Source organism: Columba livia, chromosome 1, assembly GCF_036013475.1.
Source record: "Columba livia isolate bColLiv1 breed racing homer chromosome 1, bColLiv1.pat.W.v2, whole genome shotgun sequence".
In the NCBI taxonomy this organism is placed as follows: domain Eukaryota; kingdom Metazoa; phylum Chordata; class Aves; order Columbiformes; family Columbidae; genus Columba; species Columba livia.
Genome location: NC_088602.1, coordinates 78,372,330 through 78,398,715, shown reverse-complemented (window position 1 = coordinate 78,398,715; position 26,386 = coordinate 78,372,330). Strand labels below are relative to the sequence as shown.

At 37.3% G+C, this 26,386-nt stretch overlaps 1 protein-coding gene across 17 annotated transcripts in view; it reads left to right on the top strand.

Annotated features, from left to right (window-relative positions):
* USP25 (ubiquitin specific peptidase 25) overlaps positions 1 to 26,386 on the top strand; it is a 396,463-nt gene that overhangs the window by 292,614 nt on the left and 77,463 nt on the right. For 4 of the 17 annotated variants that reach the window (XM_065063753.1, XM_065063695.1, XM_065063744.1 and 1 more), the window contains exon 31: positions 18,285 to 18,502. The exons of 12 other annotated variants lie outside the window; for them this stretch is intronic. The gene's annotated coding sequence lies outside the window, so the exon portion shown is untranslated. The remainder of the gene's footprint in view (positions 1 to 18,284; positions 18,503 to 26,386) is intronic. One more of the 17 variants, XM_065063705.1, reaches the window with a different exon arrangement.

The window sequence follows — 26,386 nt, the reverse complement described above, 5'->3', positions numbered from 1 at the left end:
CTTAGACAGACAGAAGTACCCAAGAAAAATCTTGGTAGCTCTTATCTCTTGGTTTTCCTTCCCAGCTTCTGGACTAAGAGGCAGCAGGGCTGTATGTCCAGTTCTCCTCTATTCCCAGGGAACGTACAGGTGAAGGGTTTGCAACTCAAAGGGCGATGTCCAGGGCAGGTGTGGGATTCTCTGCTGAAATGAAGTTACCTGGAAAAAAGCCAATTTGCCAGAAACAAAGTACTTCACCGATGTATATTGACTATTGCAACTATCATAAACAAGAAACTAACCAAACAAATAAAAAAAGCAAAACAGATTCCTACCAGCTGGCTTCTGGGAAACCTAGATTTCCAAGGTCTTCAGCTGTGCCACATGCTGTATATAGGGTCGGTACTTCTGGTTTTCTAGGCTCTTGCCTTCGTGTCTGGTGATGATGTTCCACCTCATGTGGCTTGGCTGTGGGTCCCAAAGTCCCTTTTCCTGCACTGGGGCCACAGGAGCCCTAGGAGGTACATTTTAACTAAGATCCTTGGGGCTTTGATGTTTAGAACTGTATTTTCCCAGCAACTGTCATTATTGAATCCACAGTGACAGCTTTGGGAGGCATTAATTACTTTGAGAGCTAATTAAGTTTTAAGATTTTTAAGCTTTAAGGTAATTAAGCTTTAAGTCACATTTTAAATGTGATGGGGCTAAAATTTTAGAAACTAAAGAGCACATTTCTAGTCCTCTTACTCATTCAGATAAGTATTCTGAGTGCTTGTATGTGATTGCTGTGTGCCTCAGGTTAGCAGTAGTTACTTTGTGCTGTGTAAAGCCTACAACAGAGTTATGAGCCTGAGTACTGGATTGGTGAGTGTGAAAATCAAATGTCAACTGGGATTTGAGTTTTCAGAATTACAGAATTTCAGATGAGAGACTGGGACTGACACGAAGTGAGGTTTCTTAGAATAGTTTGATCTTACTTCTGCTATTAATTGGATTTTCCTGCTAAGTCATCACCAGTGTTTATATTGCCATAAGTAAAATTATCTTCCCTTTGTGCAGCAGTTCTAGAAGAGATCTGTAACTTGTTTTCTGAGGACTCTAGGAAAGGAGTCCTGTTAGCAAGGTATGGCCTCCCAGGCATGAGCATGCAAGGAGGGCCTTGGGCAGTTCCAGTTGTTTCTATTTCTTTACCTAGTAGCCAAGCTAGGGATATCCAGGACCCTGAACTACTGCTGGAGCTGCTCTTTGTGGACTGGTCTAGAATGGGAAAGCTGCTTATATAGCTATTCATATTAAGTTCCCACTCCCTTTTATGCAGTTCTTGGAGTCTCAGAGGTACTGAGTATATACAGCTTGAATACTTGTTCCATTGACAGTATCGTTGGAATAACTTTTAATAAAATACAGTGGGGTGGACTCGTCTTATGTTCCTATCCCCTAAAAGTGACATTGTTTTTACTGTTAACGTTATGCCATGGCATAACCTGCTGTAGCAAAGACAGCATTGTTTGTGCAACATCTCTTTGTTGAAGAGACTTTCAGTGCTGGGCCATTTGATAAATCATCCCTTCTGCATTTGCCACTCAGGTATGAAATTAAAAGTGTTAGTATGTTTACAAGGCAAACAGGAAGGCTGGACCAGATGATCCTTGAGATCCCTTCCAACCTGGTATTCTATGACTCTATGAATGTTACATTACATGATCCTGCAAAGCCAGGAAGAAGAAATGCAAGCTTTCCATTTAGAGTGCAGAAAAAATCAGAAACCTCTGCCTATAGGAAATAATTGCTATTGTTTAACATAAAGAATCACTTTGCATTTTTGAATAAGGGATATTTCAGTGGAGGATGGAAAACATTTGTGATGTGAAAAAGAAGAGAATATTTTTAAAAATAATGTGACGTTCAGGGAGGAGATTAAGGGGCCTTCCTGTGGCCATGTGAAACATTTATAACTGATGTAAAAGTTGGCCATGATTTGTTCTGGACTTTTTTCAATAGTACATTTTAGTAAAGCAGGTTCCAATAGCTATACGTAAACTAATGTTAGGAAGAAGAAAACCAACCAGTCTCCAGATTCAGCACTACTTTATAAGGTCTGCAAGGCAGCTTTTAATATCGTTCTCCATCACAAACTCCTGTTTTCCCTGACCTGATGAAAGCTCATTGAATTGTACTTTAGGATAAATCCTAAACCTACAACCAACCCTTGAGCTGAAACTGAACAGATATTAAGTTTGTAAGAGTTTAGTTAGACGGTTTAGTGTTAATTTTCACACTTTTTGTAGATGTCTGCATTTCATAGTGCCAGAAGTAGTACCACAAGAACAAGTTGTTTTATACAGTATTTTAATCTCAGATGGGAACAGCTATAACAGCACAATACAAACTTGATGTCTCCTTGAATTTCCAGTTTTGTTTATAGATTTTAGAAATTCACAGAAGGTTGGGAAGGAGGGAGGGAGGGTTTCCTAAGCATAAGCACATAAGTGGTTATGGCCTATTGTACTTTTTTTAGGACTGAAATATTTCAATAGCTTGAAAATGAGCCAGACAGTCTGTGTATTATGAACCGAGGGAAAAAAAAAGAAAAAGAAGATAAAAATAAATAAAGAGCAGCTGCAGTTCTGTTAGCAGTGCAACAGAGTTAAAAGGGACCTGAAAAATTATAGCCGACTCTATGTATACAAATCTAGGAGAAAGGAACCCTGAAGTATACAAAATCTTGTCATATTCTGTTGTGTTCTGAAGACGTAGGGTTCAGTGTTTAATTTATGAGCAACACTTTTTTTTTTTTTCTCTTTCAAGTGCTTATGGAGAATTAGGATTAAATATGTAAAGCAAACAACAAGGCAGAGCTTTAAACAGCTTGTCTTAAAACAGAAAAAAATAAGTCTTTCGATATCTGAGTTAGTTATGGTTTTGGCTATTAGCAGCTGTTGCAAGAATTTACCAGTTACCCAGGAATTGTCTAGGAAAATTAGGGTAGAAAATAATAGCGTTGCTTAAGGAAAATTACTTTTCCTTTTAGCATTATTTTTGGGCTTCTCACATTCCTGTGTTTTACTTCTTGATATCTAACTGTAGGTGGATTCATAGACAGTTACATTTTTCTCATGTGGAATTCAGCTTTATTACTTCAGTGTGCAAAGAATGTTTAAGATATTTTCACATTATTTGGTAATTAGAGCTCTTTTAGTGAGAAAAAGAGAGAAGTGATCAGGGTCTGCTTGAGGTTAAGATGCAATTTGCTCCAGAGTATGGTGAACATTCATTCAATCTCTGTGTGAAGGTGAAAGAATAAATAATACTTTTATTTATTGCACTAAATCCAATAAACTAAAGCTAGTAGCATAGCCTTGGTTTTCTATTTCCATTCTTTAGTATTAAATGTTCTTTCCCATTAATTAGAAACTTGGCAGTTTTTCATAGACAGTGTTCCAACGGAAGAGAAATCAATGGTGTTTATACTTTCATTTCACCTGAAGTTCGGTATTTAACTCATATACCGATTCTGGTTGTCAGCAAACATCAGATGTTAAATATAAAAGAAGAATATGTTGGAGAAGACTAAAATGAGTTTCATCTAGGAAAGCATCAATAAATAAAAGTGGAATGCATTATTAATTTAATGGTTAGATGTGGTAATGGTGATTACCAAGATTTTTGAAATGAAGTCAGGAATACAGTCATGTTAATTTATCAAGATAAATACAGACCTCATTTTCATTGCATCATCTATTTCTGGGTTGGAACAGTGGAACAAAACTCTTCACACCTGGTTTTGTAAGTGCATTTTTAAAAATTGGTTCACATAAGGGTGGGTAATAGGAAAGAGGAGTAGTTGGGCAAGTCACATTAGCAGCGTGGACATTGACAGTAATTTTGGCTGATCAGTTTACCAGTTCTGTTTCTTCATATTTTAAAAAGAAAACTGCCTTTGCATTTTGTATTTTAAGATAGCATCTCTAATTCTCAGTGATCAGTGTGTGTTTCTACACTGTGCTCCCAGTGTTGGTAAAAAGGGGAGATGGGAGTCTACATGGTGGAGCCTTTGTCCTGCAAAATGGTATTTCCCCGCTCCTGGAGAGCTCCAGCAGCTGCTGCCATGACCAGCAAACAGGCTGGCACCAGGGCAGGTAAATCCCAGTTCTGCACAGCAGTTCCCATTGCCGCATGCCCTACCCCACTTGCTGGAGCTCCCTGAACAAGAAGCACCACGGCTGATGCATCTAACGTGGAAAATAGCAGCATTTTGTCTCTGTGCAAGGCTCTTGTGTGTGGTGCACAGAATGTAACATTTGTCCACAAAGGTGGTAGCGTGGCCCTATTCGGATTAAAGGTGGTATCCACTTCGAAAACTACAGTAAAGATCTCTTTCTTTTAAAAAAGCAGGGTAGACTTTTTTAGGTTTTCCCTTTTGTTAACAGCTCTCTTCTAGCATTAGGGTTTCCAAAGCTGAATCGCATCTTCCCAGTAAATGTCAGATGCAGCGAGAGAATATGAAAATAAGATAAACAAAGGCATTAATCTTTGTAGTCTAGTTTCTACTAAAATGCCTAAGAATTTTCCTGTCAAAGTCCGTTTTCTTGATGGAAAGGAAAAACTTTGAAGGCTACTTGCCCAGAATATGTCTCACTACCTATATTTCTTCTGATGTAACATGGAAGCTCTTGCACCTCTTTGCAGTTCATGCAGCTTAGGATGGCTTCTAGTGAGCAGTTCCCTATATGCTTCCCAGAAAGAAAGATCTTCTGAATTTCAGTTTTGTAAGGCAGTCTTTTAAGCATTATTTTTACATGGGGTTAATGGGCAGCTGACTAGTAATTGTATATATTAAAATCACCTGCAGAGTGACCGCAAATAAAAATAAATAAATAAATAAATAAAAGGCACAGTAAAAATTAAAACCTTTCCCTGAGCAGCAAATCTTGTTTGTTCTTGGAGGAGATGGAGATGAGGGCTTATTTGTCCTGTTGGAGGAAGGCCAAATATTCCTTTGATTTTCTTCCAGAGAAGAGAACTTTTAATTGAATTTTTCTGAAATCATAGCAGTCTTTACAGAATGTTACATTATGTTCTTGCATGAGCCCTGCTTGGTGAATTTAATCTTTCTTGTGATGCTCCATTCTCTATGATTGTGTAACATCAGTCCCTCAGGAGCACAGGGTAACTTTTTGAGCAGAAGAAATAGTATCACATTGATCTGGGGAGGTGTTCAAAATTATCAGGAAGTTTCATTCATGCCTTTTATGATTGCCCGATTCACAGAAATGAAAATGTTTTAGAATAAAAATAAGGGCAACCTTAGTGGTGGTTGCTCAAGAGGATTGCATTTTATTTTCCCAATAGCACTGCTGTCTCCTAAGTAACTTCATGACTTCCCACCATAACACACACAAGAGCTGCAACTGTGCAGCCAGACTGCATTCTCCTGTATATTTAGCATTTCAGACTATAGAGAATACACAGCTAACAGAAGGGCAACTGGAACCTCACCAAGTCCTGCTGAAAGAGTATTGTCTGTGGGCAGGAGTTGGGGATAAGTCCTGGAAGGAAACTACAGCTGTTTCCTAGCTGTTGTCAAGGATGAGAAGTTTAGTCTTTGAGAAGGAGATGAGAGAGGATTTTTTTTTTCTTCTTTTTCTATTTAATTTTCTACTACTCTGGCCTGGGTTCTGTCACTGCCTGCTAGGTGGCCTGTCTATAAACTGGCATGATGCTTCTGTCATTTGTAATGTGTTCTGCCGTACTTTTCTTAATTGGTTTGCTTTCCCGAAATTCAGGCTACATTTTGCAGATTTTGTCACTACGAATTGCATCAGATTCCCACAATGAAATATATTACTCTTGCTAGTTTCATAGTGGTAGGAAAAAAAAAAAATCAATGGGCTTTTACTTTTCCCATTTTCCTGTTTGTCTGTGCTAAAGTAACACCCAAGGAATCCAAGATAAGTTTCTGAGAATTAAAAAGAAAATAACTTTTTTTTTTTTAAATAAATTTCCTTGAAATTGCTGAGAGTAAAGATTTAAGTTGATTTAAAAAATAAGATTCTGCCAAACTGCTAAGTTATGCAGCCAGATATATTACTGAAAACCTCCCATTTTGGTCCTGAATTGGATGAACTTTTTCTGTGTCTGACTATGTGTTCTAAGTATTTCTAACGAAACCTGGGCAACATACCAAAGTATGAGGGCCTGTGCCTTTTCAAATAAATGAAAGCCTGAAGTGAAAATATTTGTTCTTTGCGCTCCCTTAACTTACACATTGCTCTAATTGTGTACATTAGGTTTCTTGCAAATATCTTGGATTGGTAGATGGATGGATGGGTGGATAGGTGGGTGTACCTGTGGATACAAAAATGTCTTTATAGGCTAATAGTCAATATTTGTGGTCATGATCATAATACTATTTCATATTTGTATGTTACCTATGTCTATTTCTATTTTGCACAGAGGCAAAAAAAGCAATATGCAAAACTCAGTATTAGAAAAGCAGTCATAAGTTTGTCTATGTGTGTGAGAATATTTTAATTCCCTCAAATGATTTAAATACTTCAAGTCTGTTTGACAGTAAAATTCATATTGGTAAAGCTACAGGGATGACAAAGGTTCTGTGGAGCATCTCCCCAAGCCTGACAGTGTTCAAGAAGAGACTGGACAACTCCCTCAGACACATGGGGTGAACCGTGGGGTTGTCCTATACAGAGACAGGAGTTGGACTTGATGGTCCTTGTGGGTCCCTTCCAACTCAAGACATACAATGATTCTAGATTCTAGGAAATTAATTCATTTCCTCAAAAAAACTTCCTACCCTTGCATGGAGTTTTGAAATGGCTGTATACAATTAAAGAGCATTAATGAATGCTTAAGAAACCAGATAATCCTGGAGAGTAAATACTAAATGACAGAGTATTACATGCAGAGCTATAAAATACTTTACCAGCCCGAGAAAACAGCATATGAACAGGTGAGATCAGGACAGTAGTTCAAAGGCCCAGAGTTCTACCAAGGGACTTTATCTTTGTGGATTTCTGTCTGAATTCAGAGTTGGCTGAAAGAATGTAGAAACATGCAGTCAGATACTGCTCTACAAGTGTGCTGTTCAGGGGACTCAAGAGCATATATTTTCTGACTTTAAGTGTGAAATAAATCATTTTCCATAGTTCTGGCTTCAGTTGTTTCAGTTGGTAGCAGAGGAAAATTTTGTAGTTGGTTGATCAGTTATTACCTTCTTATATAAGCTGTGGATCACATGACTTTTCATCAAATACAAAAGTAAGCTGACTTTACCTTCTTTGTGGTGGCGGTGTTTAGACATCTGTGAATTTGCAGCTAAACAGAAATGCGTCTTTACCAAAGAGGCACACTGTTCAAATTTGGATGTGGTAGAGGTCGAAGAAGGGAATTTCTTCTACTGTGGTAGTTTTATGGCTGCCACAAGCTCTTTCTTTTTGCAAGCCTCCAGTTACACATGCATGCTTATACTACTGGTTTAGCTCTGGAGTATTTTAACAAACCTATTGACGTCAATGGTATAACAGCAAAAAGAAAAAAAAATATATATTTCTTAGAAGGGACTTTTGGACTGTTTCTATAATGTTGAACCATCAAAATAAAGTCAAAAGTTTTAAAGTGATAATTATCCACTTTGTTTGGGGATTAATATGTATCAGTCTTTCTGCCTGTTGATAGGTGCTTTGTTGTCTTACTTCAACAAGCTTTTCTAAAATATGGACTGTATTCTGCTACAAATAAGTTACTTGGTTTGTATAAAGAGAAAGGGCTGTAATGATTTGACCATGGTTTCTAACCTGGAAGGATAACTAGTGGATGTAGAATAGAATGGAACTTGCTTTCACATTTATTTTTAAAATACTTCAAAGTGCATTAGAATAATGAGCTAGTTACTGATAATGGAATGAGAATAAACAAGGCCCATTTGTATGGTATGGTAAATTAGACGTCAATTATGTGGCAAAGCAGTAGTGAAGGATGTAGCAGACTGGGAATTAAGCTGTAGTGTTAATTGATTATGAAATTATTTGATAGCCTTTGGTTTCATTGAAATGATTCTGAGAGTGCATCATGAACTTAAAATCCATTATAGGCGAGGCATGACGTTCTGTACTGAAGGTAACCTCAGTCAGTGGGCCAGCCCTTGACAACAGTGAAAAAATGTGTTCAGTTTTTGTAGCTATTTTGCATAAAGTAATTAGAGGATTGTGCATATTTCTGACCATAACTATGAGTACAATTTGGATCTACACCCTTTAGTTTTGCAACATGAGTATTTTTGTTTCAGCTGGTGGTATAACTACTTAAATGACAAATGTGCTCTTAATTTTTTATGCATATATGTTTTTCTTCCTTAAATTAGAGACAAGTGTGCCAAGTGCTCCTACTTGGAAAGGCAAGATGCTACAGTGTTAGCTGATTAATACTGCCCATAATCTGTGCAAGGTGACAGCTCCAAGTTTCTTTTGAATTCGGAAAACACTGTAGTTTGGGTCTGTTTTTGTGCCCTTCCCAAAGTATTTGCTCCTGGTCTCTGTGGGAGAGCACCAGATGGCAAGATGTGCCACTGGCAACCCACTGTACCTTTGGGTGTTTTAAAATCTGTATTTACAGCAAAATGGGTACCTACCACACTCATTTTTGGTGCTGTGTTTTGATGGGTCTTGCTTAGTCTTCTTTCTTCCCTGTTCAGCCTCCTAACCTAGGTGCACCTTTTTCATTTTTGTGAGTTAGAGCAATTGCCATAAATTCATAACACTTAGGTAGGTTCTGAGCAGTTTGTAACCTTCTAACAGCTTTCTCTGTTGCTGCTCTTAGGGCAGGACTCTCTGCCTTTTGTTAAGGGAAGGTCCAGGCAGTTTGGCAGCCATACTAATTTTGACTGCCTCTCTTCTGCTTTGGACATGATCTCTTTATGCTGTTTCCCACTTTCTTCTTCCAAGGGCAGGGGACCTGTGTCTATGGAGAAGCCAGAATGTAAAGATAAAAGGAAGATGAAATGAGGAAACAGAGTAGTATGAAGTACAAAAAACACAAAGGGGCAGACTGTAAATTGTGGCATAGAGTGGGGAAGACATAGGTGTGTTACGCGGCCATTCAGGATGGCTGCACAGCTGTACTCTGTGCAGTCAGATTTTTGCTCTCTTTCGTGACATTTGACATTGTTTTATTTCTTTTTGAGAATAAATGTTGTCCTGGACACTGGGCTTAACCTCCATTTTCCTGGGATGTATCAAGAGGGTTTAAGGTCTGCTCAGAGAGCTGCTGAGGATCAGCAGAAGGGATTGCATGTTAACAACCAACTTTGAAGAAAAGAAGGAAAGAAAGAAACGCCAGCAAAAAATTCACCACCAGAAACTTTTGTCCCCCATAATTCCACTGAATAATGTTACCTTTGCATGTGAACTTGTACTGAGTAATAAGACTCCTGGGTATGGGATGAGATGGGAGGCAATTGAGCCAGTCTGACATTATTTGGTTACTAGTGCATATAAATACTGTTCTAGTGCCACTTATACATAGGTACCATACATATCTTTAATGGTATTTAATTGAGATTAAAGAAGCTGTTGGAGTAGATGCTGTGAATGCATATTAGGAATATTACTTAAAACCATAAACCTTGATATGATAAACCATAACAAGTCTGAAGGACTCATAATGGCTTATCATGTCAATAAAATGCACTTAAAAATCCCCAAGTGATTAGAAGGAGCCATTTCAGTCTATTATATCAACTGTTATATGCCGAGAGCATAAGAGATTTATTTTTCTTTTCCATCCTCTGTTTAAAAAAAAAGAAAGGAGGAAATTAAATCATAATAAGCTATGTTCAAATAGAATCAAAGTACTAAAATAAACCCACAGAAGGAGATTTACAAATTAAAGAAGACAGTGAAAAGTTCTCTCCAAGCAGAGAATATTCTCATGTTACACTTGATCTTTCATTCCTGAGTATCACAGAATGGTTAAAGGGTGGAGTGTGTGCTTGCACCAATGCTGTTCCCGCTGAACTGTCGAAAAGTGTGAATCAAACATTTTGTGGCAAGAAATCAGAATAATTTTGGCCCCTCTACTGGTGATGACCTCCAGCACTTGCACCTAGGGAAAAATGAATTGCCTTTACTACCCCATGTGGTAGTAAGTGCTAAACAAGGACTCTAGCAGAAAAGAGGGCCCTCATCTTCTTCAGGGGAAGAAGATGTCCCCATCTTCTTCAGGGGACAGGCAAAGGGTAAGGAAGCAGCACCCAAGCTCTTGGGGGCATCAAGGGCCCTGGTGTTTTTCAGTATCACACTGGTAGAGCTTCACCCATGGGCCGCTGCTCTAAAGCGGGTGTTTGATGCCACATTTCTACACTGGCGACGGTCTGTTGACCTGTGTTTCCTCTACATGTTATTCTGCCTGTTGTCTGTTTGCTTTTTGTCACCTTGACTGGCCTGCAAGGCTCCTGCAGATCCAGCAGGCTCTGGGAGGTGATAGGAGAGGCTGTCGTAAGAAGCGTCCTTTGGTGCAAGTGAGGGAGGAGCTAGTTTTGAAGGTGACTAACTGCCCTGGTCCAGTGCACCTTTTAGCCAAGGGAAAACCTGGTTTGTTAATATACACAGTTGAGTCAGGAAAATTTGGAATTGTTTTCTGCTAATGATAAAGATATCCTGTTTTACTGCTGCAGGGATAGTTAACTCTTCTCTAAAAAGTGTATTTATTTTTCCTGATAAATCATTTTACTATACCAGCATTCCACATTTTTGGCTTCCTTTTTGCCACCAAAATTCATGCAGTGGTAAGGAGCCAGCGTAGATCCCTTGCATTCCTTATTTGTGGGCTCTGAACTGGATTATGTAGCCGGTCTGTAGTGCTTCAAACAGATCTGAGCTGACTCTCGGGGACCAGCTTCGCAGATGAATCTGGTACAGCCTTAAAATAGCCCCTGGGGTGAGATTGCTGGTAAAATCGGTGTTGTGGCTCCCCAGGCTGGTTTGGGAGGGAGAGGCAAGGGCTGCAGAGTAGCTGGGTGTCCGGCTCTCAGCTGGCAAGCTTAACCTCTGTGGCGCCCATGTTTTGGCTGTTTAATGTCTGAATAAACGGAGAGTATTCTGGGAAAGCGAATTTTTCTCTCTCAAACAGTATTCCTGCTACTTCACTTGGAGATATTATGTCTTACATTTAATGCGATGCTTCCCAATAGTCCAGTTTCATGTTCTCAAGGCCTGAGTCATGTCTACTCCTTCCTTTATGGAATTAACCTGTTCATTCCTGCACCCCCTTCACATGCTCAGGGTGCCCCGAGACGAAGACGTGTGGGGTTGCAGCTTTTGGGGGATTGTTCAGCACTGCTGCTGGCAGACAGGCAGGAGAAAGAAAATAAACAGGTTGAGAAGGAGGGGAAAAATGAGCTGGTGGGAGCCAGGGGAGGGAAGCAGTGGCAAGTAAACACAGCTGAAGAGGAAAAATATGTTTATGTATGCTTATTTAACGTTTGCAGGGGGGATAAATGCAAGCCTGTCAGGACAGCTTCTCTCCTCATAGTCCTATGAACCCTTTGTGTAATTACATGTTGTTATATGTGAGTTAGAAATTCGGCTTTATGCACTTTTCTTTGTGACTGGAATGCATACTGTGAGGTTTGGCAGAGGTAAATTTAAATCCCATTTTGAGACTCGGCTGAAATAAAAAGCCAGAATACATGCATTCATATATCTATGTGTACACATATGCAAGTCGATGTATGTATGCTGTCTTGTTACCCAAGAGAGGGTGCTGCTAATTGCTTGATTGCTTGCCAAGAAACAACAATTTAAGGGTGAGTTAAAAACATACCCCCGATTCAAAATGAGATGGCACCCTAAGAAACACCCAGAGATTTCATATCAGTGCCATCTCAAGTTATCAAAGCTGGGGAAAGCAGGGCCATCGAAACTCAGCCTCAGCGCCTTTAGCAGACATCTGACTGCACATTCTGGAGCACTATTCCAAGATTCATTTTTCATTTTCTCTGATATGCAATTGGAGAGGGAGACATGTAGTTGAACAAAGTGATCAATAAAGGGACAAATAAGGAACAAATGCTAAGAATATTCAAGATAAGATTTTTACTTGAAAATCACCGGCAGCTTTATTCTGCAGATATCTCTGAAAAGAACATTTTTCAGTCTACTCTGTTCATTTACAGCGATATTTATTTGTCAGACTTCTATTTCAGGCAGGCAGACAGAAATATTATATTTTAAAAAAACATAAAAACCATACAAATACTAAGTTGCAGGAGAAAATAAATTGAGAAATTAGGTTGGGAACAAAATCAAACTGGCAAAATAAACCTGTGTAAGCGTGCTGTAAATAAAAGTACAGTTTGGAGTTTTACAGTTTTAAAATCTGATATTATGTCTTGATTTTAATATGTTGAACTAGGACTGTAAAAGTAATTACGAACATTTAAAACATTTATAAAAATGGCTAAATTACATCTTTCCAAATGTTCATACCAAAGTCTTTGAGTGGGCAGGGTGAGACATTGACAATATTTTGCTGTTTTAAATACCTTTGCTTTGTGTCCTTTAGGAGGCTCCGAATAGTATCATGAGGAACAGAAAAATGAGAACGGCATATTCACAATTTTTTGTATGTTGATAAAATATAGCCTTTTAAGACAAACTGCTTAAATACATTATCTATATTCAGCGTGTATGCCTGCACATATGTCATATGGTTTATCTATCATGTAGTCCTGTCTTACTACAGTTGTAGAAATAATCATGACTCTGTGACTTAGATACTTTCCTCCCTAAAATTGTTTCTTAATATATGGTTTGTGTTATTTACTAAAGAGCAATACTTATGAATCGGTGCTAGCATCAGTAAATGAGTATATATATGTATATATATGTATACATATATATATATATTTATTTTAATGCTTTGAACTAAAACCAAGCAAAGCTGGTCAAAGTTTGATTGTGAAAGCTTGTTGCATACTAATGAGAAGAAAAATCATCCCAGTCATACTGAATAAATTCTGTAGAGAGTATGAAGGATTTTCAGCAATCCATATTGTCCTTGGACTTGGCTGTTGCATTGTACTTTAAATGGAATTGATTGTGTGGTTGTAATGAAAGTAACACATTGATTTCTATACAGAGTTACACAGAGTAAATAGAAAAATGTTCTTGTCTTGACCTGCATTCATAAACTAAAAATCAGTGGCTTTTGACCTAGTCCTTAGCAAATAATGTAAATGTAATATAGGAAATCAGAAGGTTTCTTTAATTTTAGAAAATGTACTATTTATTGGGTTTTGTGGGCTTGCTTCCTCAGATTTTAGCTGATTTTGTTTAGGAATTCTAGTAACTGTGTCGCAGTTTCTCTTTGAGGAACTTGTACTTTTTGCTTCTTGCCTCTTTTGGGAAAATGTATTTAACTGTTTTCTTTCTTATTATCCCTTGTGCCTTGACTACATAGCATTTTCCTTTATCTAAGTAGAATATTTATGATTTTCAGTACTTTTGCTGTTAAACATTGTTAGCATAGCATCTATGCAAGTGTATGACCCTCGCTTTTTGGGGCTGTTGCTGCATGCTTTCAAAGATTATTTCTATAAGACAGTGTTTTCTGAACTGAATATGCAGATTAATAGCTTTATCTTCTAATAAAGGGAGGAAGGCTGTTGATGGAAATGAGGTGCAACATTCTTTCTGTTTGAATAAACCCCAACAAATGTTTATATTATTGCAACTATTAGGTCAGTAAAAGGCCAGAGATATTTATGGGCAACAACTATTGCTCTGTTTTTCATACATGTGAGATTGTGGTTCAGGCCCTGGTAAAATGAATGATCTGGCTGGTACATTCCCTCATCGAGCTGTAAACTGGGACTACAATAAGAAAGATCAGAGTTACTGCATTCATCAGTTTCCCGGCGAATTTTGTGACTTTATTTTTGGTGCTTAGAGTTTAATTACTCGCTGGAGTAAAGCAGCGCATTGTAACGATGCACAAACAAGAAGCCCAAAACAATAGAAACCCGAACACAGCGACGGCCACCGCTCCCCCATTGTAGCTTCCAAAGGCGCTCTATTCTTCCCAGCCCACTTGATATCCTGCAGGTTGTGGTCGTACAATTCACAGGAAAAGCTTAGACATTGAGCTTGCACGCTTCTTGACTCCATTTTAAACCCTTTGTTCACACCAGGGTGGCATTTTTTCACACCACATGTGGCAGCTTTGACTCCTATCCAGCTTGTCGTATAGAATCAAAGTCTGCGGTTTCTTACATTCCCAGCGTTGTCTCCTGAGCCGCTGTATTCTTTGTAGCTCCCAAAATATTACAAATCTTAATTTCATTCTCAGTGTTTTAAAGCTTTATGGGGTATGGGATGAGACAACTATACCTGCACATTCAGATTTGGTTAAAATGAAAGCTGTTTGCGGGAGAGGGGAAAGAGCTCTTTTTTCCTCCTTCACTTTAAAAAAGAACACAACACTGGTTATTAAAAATGATGTAGTGAACTTGATATATATTCGGTCAGCCTGATGTATGCCTTAAGAAAATAATTAAAATAATGCGTAACAATAATATTTTTAGACTTGTAAAAGATACGAGTGCTCATAGTTTGATTAGCATTAAAACCTTGTTTTTTCATCTTAAGAGATGTGTACTTTTGTTGTTGCACACAGGCAGGACCTGAGGTGCTCTCTTTTCTCTACTTTTCCAAAAACAACCTTCATCTGCAGTTTTGCTGAAAGTTTTATGTGCCATAACGTCAATAATAATACTTCAAGTTAATTTTAAAGAAAACAAAAACAATCTACCAGTATGAATACCTCTAAAAGAGACATTGTTTGAAAGTTTATTAGTAGAAGATATATTACTTAAATTAATGTCATTCAGTGTAGCCAAAATGCCACTTGACTCCTTAAACAAATGCTTAAGTATGTATTTCTTATTAAGAAACTTCAGGATAGATGGCAAGTGCGGCGTGACACGGCAACAATAACATTTGGATAAAAATTGTCACAGGAGTTAAAATAACTTGTATTTTACACTTTGTGATATATTTTTAAGTGATCAGTAAAAATTAAATGTTTGTGGGATTTGAAAGAAACATTCTCTGTTTTATGTATATTTATAAATCTTTATGTTCATTGTTACTACTTCACTCAGCTGAAGATAATAGAATAATTTCTCCTTCGCACATATGCTAGCCTGTACATTGACATGACACCCTAATAAATATTTTGACTCGAGAGCTGTTGTTTGTTGCTATTTGTCAGGTGGTTAGAAAGGGCTTTTGGCTGCTGCTCCCTTTGCGAACTAAAATATTAAAATGTATGCTTTCAATCTAGCAGTTTTCTTATTGTATTTGATAAGTTTTTCTGACTGTTCATTCTTTCTTTAAGAGTATAGTACTGAGGTGTGCTTAATGCATACGGCTTATTCATCAAAATATAACTAATTGCTTATGATGTTTATGAAATACTTATATTGGGTTTATGCTTGTTTTTAAGAATGGCATTCAATCATATTATATAAATGAACAGTTCAGCAGCACAGACTATAGAAAGAGAAAATTTCAGTCTTCTTTTTTTGGTTTAGAAAATATAATTATTAATAATTTCACATGCATTTTTAATACCATTTCTTTGCCTTTTATTTAAGTAAGATTTGGTGTTAAGTTGTTGAATTGTCTTAGCTGGTCTGATATATAGCAGCACTTGAATAACAGAAAGTCTGTTCCAATTAATCTTTATTTTATATTCCAGTCTGAAATCTGAAAGGTATGAACTAACCCCTAGTAATAATTTATTTTCAATTAGCAGCACAGTTTTATTAGCTCTGACTGCTAAGCAGTTTTTTGTAATTAAAAAGTACAAAATATGTGAAAGCAAACATTTAACTCACGGTTGGTTGGTATGTTTTTTGTCTGTGATTTTCAAACAATACGAACACTTGAAAAACATTTTTAGAATTTGTATTTAAAATGGTTTTATTCTGCATGCTAAATTATACAAAATCTACAGAAATGTTCATTGAGAAGATCAATAATTACTTTATTAAGACTTGCATTAAAATGGATTTTTTTCAAAGTTACCTATTTCTTTAAAAAGAAGATCTAAATTAACCTTTCTATAGACAAAATGAAATACTCTTTCCTCGTTTTGCCAAGTAACTTAGCAGTTTCTGCAGTTTAACTAGCTACAGATTTCCAGACATTCTGAATGCAATTTTAGATCATAAAAAAATAATTGTTATATGAAAACTGAAGCAGTAAAAAGCTAAACCCTTTCAGAATATAATACAGTAATTTATGCTAAGCAAGTATTTTCCAAAGCACACTACAAGGAAACAAACATATAAAATACACATGCAAGCTTACCTATTTACTGTATAAATATTAAAACAGTGACTCAGAAAAGCAATGTACACATTTAGCAAAAAGTTATTTTACTGTCACTGTTATCTACATCTAAACTTGATATCATACAGCATTTTTAGAAGGCTCAAGTATGAATTTCTCTGAAGCAATACAAGTTCAGTAAGTGTATCAAAATTAGTTTACCTACTTTCACAATGCATATTTACTGAAGAAATGGCATGATCTTATTTCATTTAAGTGTCACGAAGCAGAAATACAGAATAATCATTTATCAATATCCATTCCAGAAAATCCCAACTTTTATTTCTCGGCATTTCTTACTTTTCCACATGTTTCTTCAGACCCTCTTCACGTTAACATTTCTTCTACTTCCAGAAAAGAGGTGGGGGGGGAAACACCACCAACAAACCCCCCCGAACAATCAGCAAAAACACAATTGGTTTACATTGCCTTTCAGCTTGTGGCCTGTCCTCATATTATTAAATCGGATCATACATACTCCCCTAAAATTCAGCTTGGAGTAATCCTCTGCTACTTAAGGCTGGATGAAAAGAGTACTCATTGTGAATTATGTTTCATCTGTCACAATAACCTTCTTTATTCTTTAGTGCACCTCCCCTTTGCCTGCAGCAATTAGAGAAAATAGGTATGCCTTGAAGTATGAGATAGTGGTTATCTCAAAAATATATATACTGATGTCATATACAGACAACGCTGGGTAAGCAACACCCTGAAGAATATATAAGACCTTTTTGATGCGGTCCGAGCTTTATTAGAACAGAGTAGAAGCAGGCATATTTTACAATGAGTAGGTGCTGATGGCTGTCACTAGGTTATTGTTTTTTTGACAGGCAGTGGTCAGAGAGTTTGCCATTCTCTTAAAAGAAGAGTGAAAACTTGCTTACCGACTCATTTCAAGAATGTATCATTTTTCCACGTTAGCTACAATTCTGTCTTTTCTATTCAAAGGTGTCAGAGCATCTTTTTTCTCACTCCCTCCTTAAATTCCTGGAGTTCTGTTAAACTCTTCGACTGAACACTTCAGCTACATTTGCTCACTGGCTTAGCATAATTTTCATAATTTCTTGCTTTTTGAACGTTTATTTATATATATTTTTAAAATGAAATACCTCTTAAAAATAATCTGGCTGGTGATTATCGAAAATGTTTGTGCAATGTCACAGAAGAGTAAAAAGCATTTTAGACCCCCCAAGTTATAAAATGTTTAATTTCTAAATTATTTGTCCTTGTATATCGAGGGCAAAAAAGGCGATGGGATTCTTTTAGGTTTTTAGCCACCACTGTCATGTTATTTTATCTATTACAATATCTGTCTTTCCTTACCACTATCTTTTGATTTGTATGTAACAACAACGACAAAAAAAAGTGCCATATTTGCTGGATTTTTGTACTTTTTGATTTTACCTTGGAAGCTTTCCAAGTTCACGTTTTTCCCTCGTGTTATTTTTAAAGCGAACCTCCAGTCGGTAGCTTGTTTTGAAACCCCTCACGATCCCGGGCTATTCATACCGATTCCAAATCAGCCTCCCTTGCACTTTAAGAGGGCTGATGTTCAACTGGGAATGACTAAAAGAAAAAGCACCTTTAAAAAAAAAAATTAAAAAAAAAATTAAGTGCTAAATCAAGCAGATTGCAACAAAGAGATTCTGATGTGAGGCTGAGCTAACATTAGGACTCCATTATTATAGTACCTCAGAAATTACTTATCCTACAAAAAACCAAAAATACTTGTGAATAAAGGAAGAGAGTTTGGCCCACTGCACAGGTTTGGGCACAAAAGTGCTTGCTAAGCTATCTATTTCACACATGCAACGACAGAAGGTTCGATATTCATTCGATCGATGACTGAAAAGGCACAATGGCAAAATCGGACGGACTTCTTTTCAAATACAGATCTCCGATGTCCCCCTACAGTCTGCAGTCGCGCGGCTGGTGGTGTGGCACAGACGGAGCAAGGGTTACATCAAGGCTGTTCTCTGGACCGTGCAAACAGTCTAGACCAATGACCTGCAGCATCGTGCCCTTTGAAGAAGAGGCAAGTTCGGTCACGACGAAGAAAAATCAAGGCGTACCCCTTTTAACAATAGGGAGCAGCTCGTGGCTGCAAAGAGGTAAGCAGGGGTAAGCAAAAAAGGCATCTGCTTCCATGGTGACAGGCCAAGCATGGGAACCTTGCTTTTGAAGAGGGACGGTTCTCAGGCTCCCTCACAGGCTATGTCATGCATTATAAGCAAAGGCAGGTTGAGCTGAAATCCGCAGAGTTATTTCAGAGTAAAATGATACGCGAGCACATGGCTGTTAGCAAAAAAGGAGTCACATGACTGTTTTGAAGCAGCCTTGCACCGTTTCCGAATCGAGCCTTTCGTTCGGGGCATTTTCTTCCTCTGCTTTTCTTTTTCTCCGCTTTTACAGAAAACTAAGAAAATTGGGAGAATGTTTATACAAAACAAACATTTGTTTGATACACAAGATTCTGGCTGTTCTCCTTCTCTAAACTGAAAAAAGGTCAAGGGTCAATGTTTTTTGGTGACAGGGCCACAAATCCTTTTGTTAGCGTAGCATTAGCAAATGCCATTTAAAAGAAAATTTTGCTTTTCTTTCTAAGTGCATATTATTATAAGTTTGTCAGAGCATGAAAGTAGTGAATTTCTACCTCTCTGCAATAACTTTTTTGTTCTAATATTATACCACTTATTTTTTTTTTCCTTTTTGGCTCTACAGTGCTAGTTATCGAGATTTGCACTCCTAAGCAAACAATTAAAAATGCACACAAAAGTCAGCACATATATAGTCTTGCCTTCTTCAGGAGAAAAAAAAAGTATCTGCAGTCTATAGGTAGTAAAAATGTGATCAGTGAATATAAGCCAGTGGTTTAACCATTAACCTTTGAGAATCGTTATGTTTATACGTTGTGTCTTTTTGCTTTGTTATTCCCTTAGCTGCAGCGTATTACATTTCCTCTTGAACAATTAAAATGTGCTCCGGCATAAGTGTGCCTCTTTTATTAATCGTATTTATTAAATATTTTCTGTGAAATTTTAACTGCTTGTGGTATTTTGTAGATTTTGATGGCTTTCCATTTTTATTAGAATTTCACTGTTAAAATGTTTGCTTTAGGATCAGTAGCTTCTGTTATGTACTCACTATGTGTTCTGTTTTATTACAAGCTACAGCATTTATGTTCTTTTTATCAGTATGAGATTAATTTTACTACAACTATTCTTGTTAAAATTGGTGTGTATGGGAATATCTGGAAAACTGTTGAACAGTGTGAAGTTTCAGGAAACTGACAATTACTCTGTTCATTTCCATCAGTATTTTTTGATGCTCTTTAATAACCACAGGGTCCTGTGGTACTTGATAGAATTTGTATTGCTATCCTATAAGTGTAATTAATATTTATGAGTGTATCCAGAGTAGTAGTTTCTCACGGTGTATTCTGAAGTTCCATTGATCTATAGGACAGTTTGATTTAACTTTAGACTGGAGACTGCATATTCAAAATGAAAGTGTGTATACGAATCAGCTGGAGATTGTCTCTAAATAGTGATAGGCTTTTCTGAAAAAAGTCTCTGGCCTACCCTGCCTGCACGTTTATGGGCCAAAATTATCTAAGAAAACAACAAAAATTGCGTTGGACAATATATAAATACAATGGAAGCAATTAAATATTAATAGCAAAAGGAGGAAGCCCATTATCTTAAAATGATCATGATCTGGATTCATTGCATTCATTCTGGATAATTTATATCCTGCATATTAATTCAGTTTTCAGATAGTCTTTGACATGATTTCAAATTGTACCTCTTCTTCAGAAAGTCCATTAACTAGTCCCATTAGCTTAAGAGAATAATCTATTTGCTGGTCCTTTGTGTAGGCAGTTACACGTAATATGACATTCTGGTATTCCTGCTGAACTGATGCACGTTAATGATGACAAACCTGTTCATATACTGACTGCAGTTCAGAAATTCATGCACTGTGTGGAAGTGTTGTGCCTTAAGCTTTATTTAGACTATGTGAGATTCTCTTGGGTTTTTTTTGTTGCCCTCAAAGATAAATTAAAAGGTTATGTACTCAATCTTACATGAATGGCATAAACAGTCCAAAAGACAGTGCTGTTGTATTTGGTATCCAAATACTGCTTGAAATTCAGCAATGTGATGGCAGCAATCACTTATGCTAATAACACATTAAGTTTTAATAAAAAATAAAAAATGAGAGGGAGAGAGGGATATTTTCTCCTATAAGGTTTTTAAAATAAAAGGCCTCCCTCTTGTTCATTTTAAGGTAATTGATAAGAAAGTAATCTCTAGATTCACAGCAGTCAGCAAAGTGTACCAAGGGGAGGATCTGGTCTTAATTATGTTCATGATCATTTCTTGAAATAATTAGTCTTCTCCTGTAAGGAGCTGAGGATAGAGCATTGCAATGAAAGATGTATAAGACTTGGTGTTCAAGGGGAAAGGTGCATCTCTATTAGCAATGAAAATATTATTGTAAAACCATTAACTTATGTTTCTGGTGTTGTAGTGTGGATTTTACAATGTGTTGATGTGTTGCCCCAAAGTACATACACTTCTGTCCCTCTTTGGTTGTTGACACTGAAGTTCTGAAAAAACCCATTGGGTTATACTGGGCTGTTGCTTGAGGGATGTGCCAGCTTTGCACCCAGTTAGTTCAAGCTGAAGTTCAGGCTGCCAGTTGGAGGTGTTTTACTCTGTTAAAGCCAGTGATGACTATTGGGTTGATACTTCTCTTTATTTTTCCCCTTTAAGCCATTCATTTAGATTAAGGAGCAAGTAATCTGAATATATTATTCCCCTTCTTGAATACCAGGACTCTGAGGGCCTCAAGAAGCAACACTATCTTCTAGCCTGTGTTGCAATATAGAAGCCTATTCAGCCTCTCTGAACAAAGGGAGAGCATCACTGGTTCTGAGAACGGGGAGGAGGAAGGCTTTTTTTTTTAATGCTGGAGATGCCTCCTGAATGTTGCAAAGTGTTGTGGTTTGCATAGCAAGGATTGTCAGGTGCAATTTCCTTCATAATCAATGCAATTCTTGCCCCTGTTGTCTTCAGAACTGATTAATTTGTTTTCACAAGAGAAGTGGACAAAGATTTAACACAGCATTCTGTAGACAAGGTTCATTGTGTCATCAGTTTATTTTAGAGGAATTTGAGACTGAATTGGAAGGTACCAATCCTACCAGCATGGTTTATCTACCATTTCTTCCCTCAATTTTTATCTTCCCTGAAGAAATACAAAGAATTAGGGAAATCTGTTAAGATAGTTGAGCCATTGTGGAATATCTAGCCTATGAAAACTTTAACATTTGTGAAAAACATTTTATAACAGAGTTATTTGTTTCACCAAAAGTCTTGTAATTTGAGTCACCCAGGTAAGCCTCTTTGGAAAAAAGTGTCAGCTCTATCATAGTGTACTGAACCAAAACAAAGCAAATACCCTGAAGGGACCATGATCCTCTTGCTCAGTGAAGATAAGGGTTCTGAAGTTTGGTACCATCCTTAAGCGATTTGTACACTGGCACTTTGTTATGACATGCAACAATGTTGTAAGTCATAATTTCAAGGACAGGAGTTTATCATGTTACACATCCTAATAATCTACCGGATAAAGTAAAGGCAGCAAAATCAGAAGAGATCCCAGGTCTTAGTCTGGTGATGTAAGAGGAATTATCTGAAATTTCAGTGCAAAGATACCTTTTTAATTCAAGGTTTCTAAATGTGCTGCCAGATCTAATGTCTACCTGCTTTTCCAGGATCATCCTTTTCTATGTTTCCCTAGTGACAGAGAATATTCAAGCTTGACTGCAGGCTTGCTAAGAGTAAGGACTTGGAGAAGCTCATTTAGCAAAGAATCAGGAAAGCTTAAAACTGTGTTGTTTGAATTTCTTACTAAGTGAAAGTCTCTAGGCTTTTCCTATCAAAATCAAGGTACCTGGTAGATGAGTTAAGGCAATAACCGTTACAGTTATTTGCTTTAGGTACTGTATGTGGATTTGCTTTGATATAAACTTGGGATTGATTAACTACATCAGCTTCAATTTAAGATACAAAACAAATTAAGTCTTTCTGGCTCTTGAATATTCTTCTTGGTCTATAAGCACCACCACAAAAAGCCTTGAAAAGTCTACTTAAGTTGTTGCTCCTTATTCTAGTCTCCTTCCAAATGCTTTGAGTATGAATAACAGATGCAGGATGAACTCTGAGTCAGATGACCAGATGCATATTTTCTTACTCAGTGCCATAATTTGATGATGTTTTTGCCCTTGAAATGGAAGTTAGTCTGATTCCAGGAGCACCTGACATATACAAAGTTCACTCCAGTACTTTCATTTTCTGAGTCTCTGACATTGATAAGCAGAAGTCCCTTTAATGCTTATATTCTGTTTATAGAAAAGGAAGCTTTAGCATTACTGAAGTTACGTTAATCTGAAATAACCTGGTATTTCTTGTAGCCTTTTAAAAGAGACATACAGAACAACAGGAAGAATAGCTTCGTTCTTGTGTAGACCCTGACTAATTTAAATTCACAATCTTTGTGATATGATTCCATGGCAAAAATATTTCCTGCAAATACCCAGTCATGCCGAACACTCATAGAACTGTAGAATCATAGAATATTGGAAGGGACCTTTAAAGTTCTTCTAGTCCTACTCCTCTGCCATGGGCAGGGACATCTTTCACCATACCAGGTTGCTCAAAGCCCCATCCAACCTGGCCTTGAACACTCGCAGGGATGGGGCATCCACAGTTTGTCAGGGTAGCCTGTTCCTGTGCCTCACCACTCTCATGATAAAAAAAATTATTCCTTATAACTAATCTGAATCTCCCCACTTTCAGTTTAAAAAAATTACCCCTTGTTCTATCACTAGAGGCCCTGGTAAGAAGTCTCTCTCCATCTTTCTTACAAACCTCTTCAAGTACTGGAAGGCCACAATAAGGTCTTCCTGGAGCCTTCTCTTCTCCAGACTGAACAACCCCAACTCTCTCAGCATGTCCTTACAGCAGAGCTGTTCCAGCCCTCTGAGCATTTTTGTGGCCTCCTCTGGCCCCTCTCCAACAGGTCCATGTCTTTCCTGTGCTGAGGCCTCCAGAGCTGGATGCAAAACTCCAGGTGGGGTCTCACCAGAGCAGAGCAGAGGGGCAGAACCACCTCCCTTGACCTGCTGGCCATGCTTCTTTTGCTGCAGCCCATGATATGTTTGGCTTTCTGGGCTGCAAGAAGATGCATCGTCCTAATGAAGAAAACAAGTTTTTCTTAAAAAAATGTTGCTTTTGCTTTTCTATTATTTTCAGAACAGCATCACAGAGATCCTTCTTACACAAAACATGCTTTCTCACCATTTGCCTCCTCTTGTATACTTTATTTTATGTTGTCACTATTGTATATTGTCACTTTCTTGCGACTTTATGGAAAAGTTTATGGAAAACGGGACTTATGAGGAACAGAGTGTGTCTAAGCTATGGTTGCTCTTGATTTTAAGATTTTGTGCTTTCTGGGGAGTGACTACATTTTTTTTTCTTATTTGATTTCTTCTAAAGAAATAGTCATGGAAGAGGGAGGATAAATATTGGCTATTTTATATACAGATATGCCTTTGGTAGAATTATTACATCCTGTTTCAGAAACAGGGATGGAAATTTCCCCTGTGTTTGTATCTGTTGAAGTGATCTGGAAGTTTTACATTACTGACAAGAAAGAATTATAAAGAAATCTTCTAATACATATATGCTCTTAAGTAAAAAACCTTGCAAACCAGAGCAACCATGCAAAGCTTGCACTTAACAGTATGCGAAAGAATATGTAGCAGAATGCAAAACGAGAAGAGTCTTTTCAAAAAAGAAAAACTTTGAAAAGATCAACATATATGCTTTACAAAAGCCACTGCCAAGGACATATTTGTGAGAGCTCTGGCTTAAGAAAATAGAATTTTTGTAGAGGATGGAAAATCTGATGATTTTTTGGTTTTTGAGGGTCACGATGGCTGATAGCTTGACATTAAAAAAATATCTGAAATTACATCCTGGAAAAATCTTTCATATTTCTGTGAAATGACATAACTTTGGTCCTGCTGTGACTGGGATTTTGGGTCTGAATGTGTCTTGTGTGAGAATCCTAACGGTATTTCTTCACTCTTTAGTTCTGAGTAGGTGATCTCACTTTTAGGCTGCAGTGTTTAACAATTTTAAACAAATATCTTTTTCCCACTTTCCTCAAGGTGATACTGAAATCTATCTGCTTTTTATTCATGGAACAAGATAATTCAAGAAATGTTCTTCTGGGCCAAACTAATGGTGCATCTGTCCTCATGTTTATTCTATGGCAGTGGCAACAGGGCATGGGATTTAGGGAGAGCATGTGGGCCTCTCTGCTTTCTGTGGTCCATTTCCCTAGTACTCCCTTGGCATCCGTAGTTCTTGGATTTGTGATGTTAGAGGTGACACCCCTACCTGTACCCTTCAGTATCTGTTTATGGATCTCCTGCCCATTAATTGGTCCTTGAGCTTGAAATATCTGGAAGTTAATCCTTTTGGTATTGTGATTCAGGGAATGAAGTTGTTAGGTGTTTGCATTTCCAAAAGGTGTCCTGAGTTTTGGTTTCTGAGTACTATGTAGGAAGAAAAGTGTTTATCATGCCTTCTGCTATGGTAGATAACTCAGTTTTTAATTGCTCATGTTTGTGTGTTAAGTAATCTTCCAAATATTCTGTAATTTGCATTTAACTTTGGATTGACAGTGGTTTGGATGAAAACTTTCCCACATTATCCCGTCATAAGGAATTTTGTCCAAACATTTGTGTCACATGAAAAATTGTTCAAATGCTTGTATGTAAACAGCATTGGTGAGATGTGAAGAAAACCTTCATGAGTATGTATTGGCCAAAACCAAAACTCCTGAGATATTCTGTCTGGTCTGTTACCCTCTGCAGAACCTCTGGGATAAGCCTATTTATTTGTACTAGCATTTCCCTCACAAAGCAAAAAAACCTCCACTGGTATAGTGGTGACACTTTTTCCATTGGATAGCTTGTATTTGGAGGATGTAATGTAAATTCTTAAGATTCAGCAGTTGTAATTTTTAAATGTTAATCCACTGTGAGACCAGAGAGTATGGTAACTACATGGATTTGTCTATGGAGGTGAGGGAGGGTGTCCTCTTCCTTCTGATTTGAATTTGTTCTTTCTGAGGCAAAACTCTGTTGTGGTTCCATTGCAGAAGAAAATACTCATGCTTGTTTGTTTGATTTTAATGTTTATCTTTTATGATTTGAATCTTTCAAGCTTCTTTCTTAGATGATACTTTGATAGATGTGGTTTGCCAAAAAGCATCCTGACTGCTTCCTCAAGTCTAGATCCTTTTATTTATGATTGAACAAAATTCAGCATCTTGTTTTCACTTCTGAATGTTATGAGAATCTGATTTCCTAAAAAACCTGTTGCTCTTTCTCATGTTCTAGTCTAGAATATCAATTGTCAAACTGCAGTCCTGTCAAATCATTACACAAGCACATGATTTTTGAGGAGAAATTCTGCTGCTTTTAGTTACTGATATCTTGTGATTTTTAAAAAGGAAGGAGCCGATTATTTTGATAAATGACAAAATAAGCTATTCAGTTGATCCAGTATAGATCTCTCAAACTGAGGTATTTGTTTAGACATGGTCAGTGAAGAGTTTTTCTAGGGCACAACAGATTTCATCCAGTCAGAATCTCTAAAAATAGATCAGTTGAATCATGCTGTAAGGTGTCTAACTATAAAAGAGGCATGTGGTGACTAGCTGAGAGGTGCTGCTTAAAACTGGGTAACAAGAGTTTCATCCAAAATGACTGAGACACCAATGTGATATGTCCATAAACCAAGTTTATGCCATTTTAAAATGTACCAAGTTAGACTTTACAGTTAGTGACATAAAATTATTAATGCTTCCATGTGAGGCACTGCAACAGCCTCCCCAGAAATACTGCTGAG